Source organism: Magnolia sinica, chromosome 19 (assembly GCF_029962835.1).
Source record: "Magnolia sinica isolate HGM2019 chromosome 19, MsV1, whole genome shotgun sequence".
NCBI classification, from domain to species: Eukaryota; Viridiplantae; Streptophyta; class Magnoliopsida; order Magnoliales; family Magnoliaceae; genus Magnolia; species Magnolia sinica.
This window is the reverse complement of record NC_080591.1, coordinates 58,219,781-58,235,453: the sequence shown is the minus strand read 5'-3', so window position 1 is coordinate 58,235,453 and position 15,673 is coordinate 58,219,781. Positions and strand designations below refer to the sequence as shown.

Below are 15,673 nucleotides of genomic sequence, written 5' to 3'. Positions count from 1 at the left end.
AGTTTTGCAGTTTTGTCATTGAAAAATCTTTGAACTGGAGGTTATTTTAAAACTCCAAACATGATGGGACCTTAAAAATCTTGGAATTTTGGATACGAAAAAAAAAATCAAAACATGATGGGACCCACGACAAGAACACGTCGTTATGGGCTATTGTGCTAAGGTCATGTTCTTTTTATAATACATCAAAGATAGTGCTTTTGTTGAATTTGTCAAAAGAGAGGTATTTATAATAGTTCATTCTTTTATATGCTTTTTCACCTCTTTTTCACCTCGTTGGTACGCAGGTTGTTAGAAATTACTCATAAATTGAATATGTGGCATAATTACAAACTATGTATCATCTAAAGTACATAAATTACATGATATGCTATACACCGGGTATCAGAAACGTGCACGACCGGCAATTATGCCTGGTTTGTTTACATCACACACACTTTACTGTTTTCGATTCCTCTCCACACGATGGAATTCTAAGCTTTTTGGGTCTTCCAGCTGACCTCCTCTGTCTTGGGGATTTAATCTGAGCACAATACTCCCTCATCCCCGCTGAAATTTTCCACTCGCTATTGTCGCATACTGGATACACCGATTTGCTATACATGGCCAGATAATTATGCGTCGTGTAGAATGGGGAGCAGTATGAGTAGTGAGGAAGATTGTAGTTTATGCAGGCTGACAGGACATGCATACAAGGGTACCCCTTCACGCTAAACTCACGACATGTACATGAAAACTCACTAAGCTTCACTATATCGTTATAATCTCTAACAACATAGTACTCATCTTGAGAAATAACATGGTAGCGAACATCTCGCGCCTTCTGTACAATATCCTTTAACTGTTTCTCTGCCCATGGTGTCAATGGACCCACAAATGATGCCGCAGATTCTCGTCTCTTGTAAAACAATTCTTGTATCTTCAATATTACAGCCTCTATCAATTTCGTAACGGGGTATTAGCGTGCTTCTTTGAAAAGGGCATTAACGCACTCAGATATGTTTGTCGTGACCAAGTTAAATCTTCTTCTTGGAAAGTGCGAAGATGCCCTTCTCTTGTACCCGATTTCTGTCAGTCATGCATGTACTGGGGGATTGGCCATTTCAATATCATGCATTATTTCTTCAAATTCAGCCCTCATGTAAGTCTTCACAGCCCTCCAGTAATACATCTCCAGCGACTTGTCCTTAAAAGTGTCCACCAAGTTTCTGTAGATGTGGTACGCGCAATACTCATGGATTACACGCGGGAAGACTTCAGGAACATCTTTCATTAGACCTTTATGTCGGTCGGATATAATGACAAGACCCTCCACAGACCCTAACACATCGTTAGGGTAGGTAAGGAACCAATTCCAACTACTGTTGTTCTCTGATTCCCCAATGCCAAACGCAACTAAAAATATATGATTGTCTCCATCTAAAACCGTGGCAATGAATAAAACACCCTTGTATTTGCCCTTTAAGTGTGTCCTGTCAATGGCCAATACCCTCTGCAATGATTTCTGAAAACTTAGAATGCATTATCCGAGAGCCACAAAACATCTCTCGAACCTGCAAGTCTGTTGGTTAACAAGCACGGCAGTAACAGTCCCTAGGTTGGCCCTCCTCAACTTATGCAAATACAAAAGGAGTTAATTGTAGGAGTCTTCGTAAGACCCCATCATGTGATTAATTACAAGCTCCCTAGCTTTCTATGCCTTCCAATAACTTACACGAATATTATATTTCTCTTGCATGACGAAGATAATATCACGTGGCCTCAAACCTAGGCGTTGTTCAATGCAGCTAATAACCAGATCACACACTAGCTTACTACTGGCTTGCCGGTGATCGTTCTTCATCCATGTCATGCCGCACGTGTGTTTTGATGTATAAGTCCGTATTTTGAATATACCCATATCATTCACCCGAGATGCATGAACCCTCCATTCGCATGCATCTTCGAAGCACACCACGGTAAATCTCCTAGAATTTGAGTATATTACTCTATACTGGAAATTATTCCGAATTGCAAATTGGCTCAACACATACTAGCACCGACTCTTGTCCTTAAAACATTTGCCCAACAAATATATTGATCGGTTCACACAACAAATCAGTATATTTCAGCATTTTTGCATTGGTGAGTGCATCATCATCAAACGGCGCGAGAACTTGACGAGTCATGAGGTTTGATGTTTCGGGAAGGTCTCGAAGCGGAATATCGCTTACACGCACAAATGGGATGGTGGATGATGATGGCAGATCTGTTGTTGATGCTAACGACAATGTCTTGTATTTATAATTACTGTTAATGTCAAGAACACCACTGACTTGGCTAGTCACGACGTTTGATGTTTGCGGCGGATCGGGCAATTGATCATTGCTTACTACCACTTGTAATGGAGAAGGATTGTATTTGAATTCCGCGCCATACTCCTCAACCACACTGTCCACATATGTTGTGGTATTGATGTTTTGCATTGTTTCGATGACTAACGGGATGAATGTTTCCGAATGCTCAAACTGTTAAGACAAGAACTCTTTGACATCATTTTCGTCTTCAATTTTGATTGGAGGCATTGATTCATTAGTGCAAGGATTCAATACTTTCATCCTAATATCACAATCTTCTAGTCTGCTTTTAATAATCTTGTAAATTCTAGATCGAAGCTCCTCGTACATAGTCTCGAGACATAGCGTCATTTGTTTTGATGTTCCACCCGTGTACGAGTATCGCTTGTTTTCAAATTCTAACTCCCCGCCAAAAGAGCACATGATTCTTACAGTCATTATCTGAAAACCAATACAATGACACATTATCAGTGAATCGTAAATCAATGAAACCTTACCATATGACAAAACTCAATTAAATAATAAAGGACCGACAGCTCAGTTTCTATTATAGATGAGGATGATAAAGAGCTTAAGGAAATGAATAGAAAGCTATGCGTTTATATTTCAAAAAAACAATCAGATCTCATACAGATTAAGCCTTCGTCGTTAACGAATGGTTTCAAGTGGTGCTTGTTTAATTTTGTGACGCTATCTATCATGCCATTGAGCGAGGGAAGCATTATCAGTTTGAGTGGGGCACACATGAAATTCAGCAGGGCAACCTGAAAATTGAGCGGGGCAAAATAGAAATTCAGCGGGGCAAACAAGAAATTCAGCGGGAGTAACATGAAATTCAGCGGGGCAAACTAGAACTTCGACGGGGCAAACAAGAATTCGAGTGGGGCAAACATGAAATTGAGCAGGGCAAACTGAAAATTGAGCAAGGCAAACATGAAATTTAGCGGGGTAAACATGAAATTCAACGGGGTAAACTGAAAATCGAGCGGGGGAAACAAGAAATTGAGAGGGGCAAACTGAAAATTGAGCGGGGCAAATCATCAATTTGAGTAGGGTAAACAACAAAGTCAGCAGGGCAAACTAAAAATTAAGCAGGGCAAACATGAAATTTAGTGGGGGTAACATGAAATTCAGCAGGGAAGACATGAAATTCAGCAGGGCAAACTGAAGATTGAGCGAGGCAAACATGAAATTCAACGGGGCAAACAAGAAAATTAGCGGGTCAAACTGGAAATTGAGTGGGGCAAACATGAAATTCAGTGGGGAAACATCAAACTCAGTGTGGCAAACTAGAAAACCAGCGGGGCAAACATGAAATTCAGTGGGACAAGCTAGAAATTCAGTGGGGCAAACATGAAATTAAGCGGGAAAAAAATGATATTCAGCGGGGTAAACTAGAAATTGAGCAGGGGAAACCTGAAATTGAGCAGGGAAACATGAAATTCAATGGGGCAAACATGCAATTCAGCAAGGCTAACATGAAAATTCAGTGGGGCTAACATGAAAACTGAGCGGGGCAAACATGAAATTGAGCTGGACAAACTACAAAATTCAGCGAGAAAATCTAAAACATTAGCGCGGCAAGCATGAAATTGAATGGTGCAAACTGAAAATTGAGCGGGACAAACTATAAATTCAGCTATGCAAGCAAACATTAAATCAAGAGAGCATAGCATGATATTGAGCCGGGCAAACATTAAATTGAGCGAGCATTGCATGGATATTGAATGGGAAAATTGTAAATTGAGCGAGCATAGGATAATATTGAGCTAGGCAAACATTAAATTGAGCGATCCTAGCATGAAGTTTATCGAGGCAAACATCAAATTGACCTTATATACCATGAAATTAAGCTGGGCAAACATTAAATTGAGCGATCCTAGCATGAAATTTATCGAGGCAAACATTAAATTGAGCGATCTTAGCATGATATTTATCGAGGCAAACATTAAATTGACCTTATCTACCATGAAATTAAGCTGGGCAAACATTAAATTGAGCAATCCTAGCATGAAATTGAGCAGGGTAAACATGGAATTCTACACATAGAATTGAGAGCCTAGCGTGAGATCAAGTGAGCCCTAACATGGAATTGAGTGAGCTTCAAATTGAATTGAGCGAGTTTGACATGGATTCCATCGATCAACGTATAAAATTAACTAAGCCTAACGCACGGAATTGACTAAGCCTAACGCATGAAATTGACTAAGCCTAACGTTTACAAGTTACTATGGAAATTTTTTCTTTTAAATTGCAATACAAAATCAACCTTTAAGCCATGATTTATGTGTTTAACACCGTCCATCAACTTTTTCAAATAATTTAAGGTGTGATCCAATAAAAGAAACAAGGGATTAAACGTCCACCTTTAAAAACTTCATTCGTTTTCACTTCATCCATGTTCGCTTAATGAATAGGTTGGATGGAAACAGGTTTCAACGATAGATGGATACATGAATTTTTTTAAATGGTCCTACTACTATTTTTGGTGTGGTCAACTTGCGGCGTTTTTTTCAAGGTTCTGTCTTTGATCTATACCTCCTCAAGTGGACCTAAAATGTGAGTATTGAATGTACAGTTGAAATATTCGTAGGCCTTAGAAAGTTTTTAACGGTAGACATTCTCCCATTTAGTAATAAACAAAAAATAATATTTTGAACCTTTTCAAGGAGATACAACCAATTCGTGGGATTTCACGTAACCTTAGTGAAGATGAAAATGGCAAATGTAGAATAATGATATCTAGATAGAGGTAGGTGTGAAATTGGTAGACTCCCATTATGTTTTTCTAGAATAAAATGCTCCACCTCAATTATATTTACATCTTAAGATTCCACTCAAGGCTCGTCAGTTACATGTGGAAATGACCAAATGGTGAATTTTGAATGGTCCCCAATTCCAAAATAGGATTGTGGAAGCATGCAAAAGATCTAAACCATGAAACTTACTAGAGTATCATCTACATTTTATGGTGGTTTTCTATGAGTTTCTATATGGATTTCAGGCTACATCCCCTCCACATCTAGTGAGCTTATACAAGGCCCTATCCAAGTAAGCTTCATGAAATTGCATGGTTCCAAGTATCATATTCACTAATAAAATCCATTAAAATGCTCTAAGTTGTACGAACTGTTTGATTATAAGTATTTCTCCTCGACAGGTATTACAATATTTCTATGCTTGAAGATTGACTTGATTTTCTTGATTTTCTATTAAGTACTTCTAAATGAATAATTTTATTTTCATTTAATAAAAAAAAATTTTTATATAGGGGTAAAACATCCAAACAGGCATTTCAAATGTTTGGTAACAAAAAGATTAGTGAAAGCAACGCTGAAAGCAATGCAATGAAAAGAGTATGAAAAAAATAGGGGTATTTTCATCCAGAAATTTGGTCTTCGCCCGTGCAAGACTAAGTTCCAAGACTAAGTTTGTAGTGTTCCATAAAAACAGCTGGATAAAAGGTGGGGTCCACGGTCCCAAATTTCTCAAATATTTTCTGTTTCCTCGTATGATTAGGGGACGCGGATGAAGCGGATTAGCTGGTGTACCATACCAGCTGTATAGCTATCTATTGACGTCAGCAAATTCTATGGATCTAATAATGAGGTATGTCTTATATCCAAACCGTCCATCCATTTGGCAAGCTCGTCTAAAGGATTGAGACGAAAAATAAGATAGATATAATAATTAAGTGGACCACAGTTCAAAAAGCAGTGGGGAATTGAAGGTCTACGATTGAAACCCTTTTAGGGGTCGCAGAAGTTTTGGATCAATATGAAATTTATTTTTCCTTTCCATCCAGGTCTTTTTGACCTTATGAACAGATTCGTTGGAAAATAAATGTTATGGTGGGCCCTACGAATTTTTTTAATGGTGAAAATCTTTATCCCGCTGCTATTTGTGGTGTGGTCCATTTAATCTTTGGATATGATTTAATTTCTGGATAATGCTCTAAAATGATCTTGAAAAATGGATGAACGGTGTGTGGATATAGTAAATACATCACTTTGGGCCCATGTAACGTTGATCTCCTTTGAACCGTTCGTACGCTCGCGGAGCGTCAGCGCTCGTCTTCGAACGACACGTACCTACATCAGATATATATCTGGTGTGTGGTACACCAGCCAATCCGCTTCCGCGGAGTAGCTACTGACAGGTCGAGTAGCCTGAAGTGACGTCATCAAGTTATGTGGGGCCCACCATCATGTATGTGTTGTATCCACACTGTCCATCCATTTGGAGAGATCATTTTAAGGCGTGATCAAAAGAATGAGTCAGATCCAAAGCTGGAGTGGACCTCACCACATAAAACAGTGGGGAGAGTGATGCCCACCGTTAAAACCTTCCTAAGGTCCACCGTGATGTTTATTTGAGATCCAAGCTGTTCATAAGTTAACATAGACATTAAAGAAGGGAAAACAGAAATATCAGCTTGATCGAAAACTTTTGTGGCCCTTAGAAGTTTTCAACGGTGGCATGACTCTCTCCACCGTTTACTGTGATGGAGTCCACTCGAGATTTGGAACTGATTCATTCTTTCGCTCATGACTTAAAATGATCTCTCCAAATGGATGGACGGTGTGGATACAAAACACGCATCATGGTGGGACCCACAGAACTAGGTGACGTAACTTCAGTAGCGAGTCTCGCTACGCAACCTGTCAGTAGCTGGACTCTATTTCCTTGGAGAGGTATGGGACTAATTAGGATGCGTACAACGCTCAACACACCATCGATAATACAGCTCGCCTAGAACATCGGATTTCTCTTTCTTTTCTTTTTTCTAGATTCATGAATTCAGTTGAAGACACAACAGCAACCATGTCTGCTGTTCAAGAAGACTAGGAGAAGTCATGGTCGGACGAATATGAATTCCTCGACCATGATATCAGGCATTTGTATTGGGTAGGATTCCATGAAAAAAGGGAGGAAATACCATCTGAAGCTCAAGTACCCATGCTATCAGTCGAAATTCAGCTGAAAGAATGCTACAGTGTGATAGGCATAGACATGGAATTTCGTAGGAGGGTAGAGACGTTCTCGAATCAGCTCTGTCATTTCTTGCAAGCCGAGACATCTAGAAGTCTTGTTGCTGAGATGGTTTCGCAAATGAACCTTCATCCAGACTGTGTTGAATCAATCACCTTAAAAATCAGTCACATTGTGAAGGAGGCTCATGAATTAGGAAAGAAGAATGTACATATTGTTGCATATTTTAGGGTTTTGATAGTGCCTCATGAAGAAGATGAAGAAGATGAAGACGATGAAGAAGAAGAAATGGCACCAGCATCGAAATCTTCAGTCGAAGCATTGGAGAGAAGGACCTTTAATAAAGGAGAGTCAGATGAGATCAAGTGTACAATTTGTCTGAATGAATTCTCTATAGGGAAGGAGGTCATATGTATGCCATGCTCACATATTTTTGATGGTGAATGCATAATTCAATGGTTGGAGATGAACCATGTGTGCCCGCTTTGCCGGTTCCAGATGCCTCAGCAATCGGAATGATTTGAATTTATTTATGTTTTCTTTCTTTTATACCTCTTTGGAGAAGCTAGAAGGAAAGTCTTTATCCTCGAGACGATTGATTATAATATTAGGTATGGCTTTCAAAGATTTGTTTGGCCAATTTCAAGCGTGAATGAGTAGCTTTAGGTATCTTGCTTATTTATTTATTTTTCTCACGGGCAGCCTATCATATACCCCTTTCCAAAAGGGAAAAAAAAAATACCAAGGGCAGCCTATCATATACCCCTTTCCAAAAGAAAAAAAAAAAAAAAACAGAAACAGAATGCAGTGGTGATTATGTAACATTCATTTCTATAGTATGGAGCATCGTAACGATTGAATATGCTTGATTTTTTTTTGTAGAAATTCGTTAGGGCTCACTTTATTCACAAGTTGGACAAGTGTGGCCCTAAATAGGTATATATATATATATATATATATATATATATATATATATATATATATATATATATATATATATATATATATATATATATATATATATATAAATAAATAAAATTTAAAAAAAAGTATAAACAGTTGAATATCAGGCAGTTTTAATCGTGTGGTAATTGCTTGTTTTCTGGAATCTCATTGGGATTAATGTTATTACAGCAATTAAAAAAATTACAAAAAATATTTAATTAACATGGAAATTTTCATTCCCAAAATAATTTTTTTAAAATAGTCCTAGCATCTGCTTCATGGATACTGGTTTGTTGAAGGATAATTGATACATTTCAAATTTAACCGTTAAAATTGCTACTAAAACTTTTAAGCTCCCACCTTGCCAGCATGGTATTTTGATGTGACTGATTTTTCTATATTTCACTTGATCCTAGCCAGTGGCATGAAATTAATAGGTTTGATGAAAGATACCCCTTAGTGCACTATGACACTAACCTATTATTGGCATTCCATCCCCGTTGTTTGTTGAAATTGGATGCCTTTAATCTATCCTGAAATTAGGTATGTCGATAGACTATTGAGTAATTCCCCAAAATCCTGATTTACTATTTTTGGTCATGTTTGATTTTATTGAAGGACACTTCGATCCTATTGACAAGCAATCGATGGTTGTCGATTCTATCAGATGTCCTATCAGCAGGTTGCTTAATTTTTGCGAAGTGTGCAGTTTTGTTTCTAATTCTAAATCCGAGTTTTATATAAATGAGTGTAATGCGAGATTAGGGTATTGGAAGCTTTTGCATATTAGTTGATTCTATATCTTGGTACTAGCAGAACACAGGGAAACGCCGACGGTTAAAAACCGTCGGTAATGACCTTCCCCGACGGATTTTAGCCATCGCCCGAGTTCTAAGAGCGATGGTTAAAACCATCGGCTATAACATATCATCCATTTAATTTGGATGATATATTTCTGTGAAGACTTACCTTCTCAAATAGGTTGGTTCGTTCAGGGCTCTGGAGAACTGGGTATATCTAGAAATGAATGTGTGTTGATCAACGCGCACATCCATTTCTAAACATACCCATTTCTGGGCTTTGGAGAAATGGGTATATCTAGAAATGGACGTGTGCGTTGATCAACGCACATCCATTTCTAAACATACCCATTTCTCTAAAGCCTTGAACGAACCAACCTATTTGAAAAGGCAAGTCTACACAATAGAAAAGTACTTGGCATACCAAAAACTTTTAAAGGCAACAAGAAGCAAAAACCAGCATAGCATACCAAAAACAACTTGCATCTCTTTCGGCTTGTGAAAAGAACATGAAAGCAGACATAGCTCTCTTTGGTGCATTAGGATCATTTTTCTTCTTTGGTTCTCTTCTTTGAACCATCTTCAGCTCCATCCTTAGATTTCCTCTTAGAAGATGCCTTAGGAGCAATTGCTTCTTTCTTAGCTTCCTTGGGAGGCTTTTGAAATGAGAAGAAAAGAGAAAGAAGAAAGTATTAACTTTCATGGCCAGACATTGATGAAAAAGCTATAGTATGTATTCAAAAGCACCAAAACATTCTAAAACAGCAATGGCGATTACATAAATTGCAAAACTTCTGTAGCCTCAGAAAGTTGTTAGCAATGGGTGTTCAATCACCACCATTTCCCATGGTGTGTTCCACTTCAGCTTTTGTTCTGCTTCATTTTTATGCCCTAATAAGCTGACAAAACAGGTGGATGGGGGATAAAATACACACATCACTGTGTGTCTGTCCAACACCATCTGGTTGGGCGGGGACGGGTTTGGATATAGAGAATACAGCCGGCATGCGTCTCTGGAGCTCACAGGTAGGCATATTCCAATCTACACTGGTTACAATATGTGAGGTTATCCAAAGCAACCTTATCATGTTCCCTGTCACTCTTTAACTATTTAGAATTTGATGGCAAAGATAATAACTCTCCAAGCTTAATATGCTGAACTGCGTACGGTGTTAGATAATCTTCAATATGGTGCCCTTCTAATGGTTTGGTGCATTGCATCGCAGCTTTGATTATGTTATGTTGAGATTCTATTCCCTTTTGATTTGAAATAGAGTCGTTAGTTGGGTCCAACAGCAAGCAACTGAAAATACATAGAAAAAGCAGCAAATTAACCCTGTGATTTAAATAAAACATGTTGTGCAGAAGTTTACTGAATTTTCTCATTAAAAAAAAAAAAGCATATGCGACTGGACACACATCCTAGACATTAGAATTGAGCAGCCATGTGAAACACAATAGCTCTCTCCAACAGAAAACTATGAAGCTCTAAAGAAAATCAACATGTATTCCAGCCCTTGTGTATTGACAAAAAAAAAAAAAAAAAAAACTTGTGATACATGTGATTAGCAATGACAACTTTTCACTCTTTTTTCTTTCTTCTTTTGAATGGTGAACAACTTCTCGTAATTAATGCCATTGTCCAATGAACCATCTATTTTTTTCCCCACCATTTGCTTCTTATAGGACATGTTTGGATAGCCAGAATCAAAGGTGTGGACATGAAAAAAAAATAATGATTACATACTATTGTTTCCCTCAGCACTACTCAAAAACATATTCATAAATTATACATACATACAGATATTTTTTAAAGGGTAACACTACCAGAGATTGAGCCTTGGATCACTCACACACACTATACCATCTCTACCATTTTTAAGAGGTATTTGTTTAGAATGCAGAAAACCCATTACCAAATTCATTAGGCAACGCTTACCTTGTAACTTTTGCAAGAGAACCGCCACTGTGCATAAGGCTAATGATTATTTTGTAGAATCCATGGTTTTCTTTCCAATCCAAACCGTAAAAAATGTCAAATCATGGAAGTTGCTTTTTTTTCCCATGGATTTTGTCTATCCAAACAGGCCCTTAAGAATATGTTTAGTTTCTATCAACCACAAACACTAAAGACACATGAGAATATGTTTCCAACTGTCTTTAAAAATTGAAGTACAGCATTTATGAAAATAAGATTTAAGAAGAAGAAAAAAAAAAAAAAAAACCCATGTTTGTATGTACAATTAAGCTAATGGTGTTCCCTAATGATTGTAATGAAGAAGTAAGCCTCAAACTGGAACCATATTCCTTTCCAATCTGACTTGAAAGTGGCATAGTTGCAACTGGAAGCCAAGTCCTTGAATATGATTGCCAGGTACTTCTGCTAATTTCCACTTTAGTATACATTTAATTGCAACGAAATTCGATAGCATCCATACACACCCAATTCAAAATAGGTGAGGCTCCTACTAGTGCAACTCATCTCATACCTATTTAATAAATACAACCAGAAAAAAAAAAAAAAAAAAAAAAAAACACCAACACAACTTTCTGAGTACTGTAACAGAAATTTGTGAGTATAATCTAGTTGGACATCCACCCCATCAATCAGATGTGCCCTTTTATGGTGGGCCACGGGCCTAAAAATCAAGTCAATCTATAACTTAAGTGGACCATACTACATACAACAGCTGAAATTGGATACCCACCTATTCTTGATTATTTACAGGGTCTGTTAAAATGTGGTTCAGACATTCAACCCATCCATTGTGTTCTATTTGGATGAGAGGTCACGCCATGCTTCAGCCATAGGAAGGCGTGATATCCTGTGCAGTAACCATATGACCCATAAAAAAGCGTTACACCTTTTTTAACGATCATTTGGAACAAAAAAGGAAAAGTGATTACCCGCTTGCAGAACTTCCTGAAACAGCATAAATTACTTCTTCAGGCTGTTGCTTAAAAGGACTTTCTTCCCGTAAGGGCTGCTCCGGAGTGCTGGAACATGGGCCTGATGGCCTCCAAAAAAGCCGCATGAATAGCACCCTGCTCCACAGTAGAACAATGACAAGGTTACAATCAACGAAGAAAGAAAGGAAAGAAGAAGAACAAGATGATTGTAGCCACATGATTGAAACTACAGATACCCAATAACCACATGATTGTAAAGAGAGCAGTAGAAGAGGGTAACAACTGTGAAGCAAATGGTGATCAAATGAATCAACTCTTTAACAAATAAAAGCCTTGTTTGTGACAAACTACTAATAATGTAATGAAGAAGCACTGAGCAATGTGTTTGGTTTTAGACAAACTTAAGAAATTACCTCCTGTTGAATGGCCCATTCAACCCATCCTAAAATTCTTCCTGACTTTGAGTTAACCCAGCGCATAACCAACGTTCCAGATACATTTTCAATCTACAGCAGAAAATCCTGAGAGATGTGAGATGCATAGAAGAAAAACCAACAATTAAAGCAAATTCAAACAGCCAAGAAGTATATCTGATTCTATCTGTTTGCCTACATATATATATCGGTAAACATGCGAAGACATTGCTGTTAGGAAATGCTGAATCTGATCTTGATACACATCATTTGAAGCTATCCCTCCTGCAGAAAATCAGAATTTCAAAAATACCAACATCAGTTGCAGCATCAGAGGATGATTAAAAGCTTTCAATGAAACTAAATCTATGAACATAACAGTGAAATGCAAGTGGTCTTTCAAAAATACCATTTTGTTGACCGTCACAAAAAATTGTTGGCCCTTACCTATTGCATAACACCAACCTATGAAACAAAAAGAAACAATTACAAGGAATCTAAGCTTAGACAAGGACTAAAAGCAATCAAAAAATAAGCAACCCATAAATCATCACAGCTGTACCGAGAAAAATAGAAACAGCGCCATGGCATGTAGTGGCCCTCCACAGCAACATCCATCTCATCTTATGACCAGCAGCCTCCACAACAACTACTACGGCCACACTAAACACATCCCATGTCTAGCAGCCTCCTCAGGCATTGCATGTTATCATACTCCTCAGCAACAAATGAGTTTATTGGAGCACATTGACCCAAGCGAAGTTGGAGATGCAAAACCACTTGTAATATGGACAAGCATTTAACTACTACACTGAAAATTTGTGGTTTAATGGGTCAAATTGTAGCATGATACAAATGCATACCTTTGAGGAAGATAGTCACAGATTCTTCAATGTCTTGATTGGGTTTTGTATTTGCTTTTTGTTTAATATGAATATTCAACACAAAACTAGTTTGAAGGTTCACTTTAGATTTGCCTATGAAAAGGAGAGTTGAAGGAAATTTTGGTTTTCTATGCCTGTACCACAATACAATTGACAAAAATTAAGTACCTGCAACCACCCTGCTTCAATCTCATATCAAAGCATATTCACATCAATGAGAATTGGATTGTGAGATGAGTCACTACCCACTCATCATGTATGACTCAACTCGGGAACAGACGAGTTAGTTCGAGTCTCTGAGTCTTAAAACCATGGTGTCGTGACCTGCATCATTGCATCTTTTTTGAGCTACGTAAAAATTGTACAAGAGAAGAACTTCAATACTCTGACAGTGTGATGGATGGTATGCAAGCTCTTTCAAATTTCTTAAAAATTGAATACCTGCCATACAAGAAATTCAAATTAAACTATCCAAATAATATATTCCAGTTCAGATGTATCATTAACCAAAAAGAAAAAAAAGAGAGATTATTTTGATTATCTGACCATTGAATTGGTGGACATCGACTGTGTGATTAAAAATGAAATACATACAATGGTAACTAAGAATCAATTCTAAAGATGCATAAATGGTGAGAAAAATGTTTACCTACTGGCCCAATCGAATCACATCACCAACATGCAACAGTGTAAACAGTTTTCTTGACCTGTGTAATGAAAAAGATGCATCCATTGGAAAAACCACAGCTTTATTATCAAAAAAACTCATCAAAAATGAATCTCCCATTACTTTCTATATAAACACCCAAAGGATCCACATCAATGCAAACAAAATGAAAACAGGACAACACACTGCACAGAATAAAAAAGAACCTGCACATGTCACACAAAAGTCCTCCAATTGTCCACATAGCCAAAAAAAAAATGCAAGCAACATGGGCCAGGATAGTTAAAGTGTTGATAAAGAAAATAATTTTGATAGTGGAGGCAAACATCCAAGCATATAATACTAGATAAACATCCATACACCACCAGAATGACCTCCCATTGATAGACCAAAAGACACGGATGCCATTATGTCCTGTGGCTAAGGGTAGCTGATGGGCTAGACTGCTATGTGCATTTTCCACCATTTTCCTATATTGCAGTGACATCCACCCCACATGTGTGGTACCTGTGCCTAAATCCAGACTGCAGGCCCCACTATTGATGGAATATATACCAAAAATCCCACTGATTAGATTATCCTAACACCATCAAATAACGGTTGTCACTGTTGAAAAGAAATTTGTCTATGGAATAAAGATGGTGTTGTCTGAGAAATTAAATTATTACATTGCACAACAGGCATATATTTTAGGCCTTCAGCTAAATGTAGGTGAATGAACTTCCTAACACTGAATTATAAGAAAGAATGCTCAAGATCCTTCAAAAAGTGCCGATGGCTAATCAACAAGACATGGCTTCCTGTTTTTGAACCTTTCTCTGTTCCTCATCTTCCTTTTGAAGAGCTGTCGCTTCCTAGTTCCAAATAACATATATTCTCATTTTCTGCAGATCTGTCTTATAAGAAATCTGATTGCTTGTATGCAAACTAACCTCATTCTTCTTCTGTTTGTAAAGCTCCATTTGTTGCAGATAATCTTCCCTCTGCTTCTTGGCAATCCGAAATACATAAGAAACAGAAATTAAGAGTGTTTGTAGACTTGCAGAGGCGGAGAAGAAAATGTCCAACAAGCCAAAACCTCTTCATAAGGCACTCGCTTTTCTTCTGACAGGTTCTTCCATTCCTCCCCTAATAGCTTAGAAACCTACCAAAGGATCCCCTAATTTACCTTTTGAGTGTTGAAGACCTGAGTCTTGCAATCAGGGAGTATACTGATGGAATGTGGGGGAAGATAATATTGTCCACCATTGAAGTTTGCAGTCATAGCTGAGGTAGAATGATTGTTGGCAATGAAGGCAACACAGACATTGGTTCCAGGCTGCTGATAGACTTGAGCCTACATCACAAACTTCTTATCAGATTATAACATTCCATACAACCATCATAGTAATTTTCTTTTTTCCTTTCTTCTTCTTGAGAAATGATCCACTGCTCTCATAGCAATCTTCTAGTATACAAGTAACATTGTACCTAGTTGTATAGGGACATTTTAATGGTCCATCCAATCGATTTGGAGAGACCATTAGCCCCAATCAATATTTCATTGGTTAACATGAATCATGCCACATGGAGATGCAATCCACCCTTTAAAAAAATGTGTACACAACTTCCTTCCAAGCCATGGATGGGATGATGAAGAATGATAATTAAATAATTCTTTTGAACTATAAGCAATCAATCCATTAGTGTCCCAAATATCTGGGTGGAACGATTGTTTATTTCCATA

General features: G+C 37.7%; 1 long non-coding RNA gene across 2 annotated transcripts; it reads right to left on the bottom strand.

The window, feature by feature from the left end:
* Positions 1-11,780: 11,780 nt before the first annotated feature.
* On the bottom strand, positions 11,781-13,404 carry LOC131235346 (uncharacterized). Of its 2 annotated transcripts, XR_009166077.1 has the most exons (6): positions 12,959-13,404; positions 12,806-12,861; positions 12,596-12,681; positions 12,397-12,489; positions 11,981-12,118; positions 11,781-11,898 (listed from the first exon to the last, which is right to left on the bottom strand). It is a non-coding gene; the product is annotated as an uncharacterized LOC131235346 (long non-coding RNA). The 2 variants fall into 2 exon arrangements; XR_009166076.1 differs by having other exon boundaries at positions 12,596-13,385.
* Positions 13,405-15,673: the final 2,269 nt, after the last annotated feature.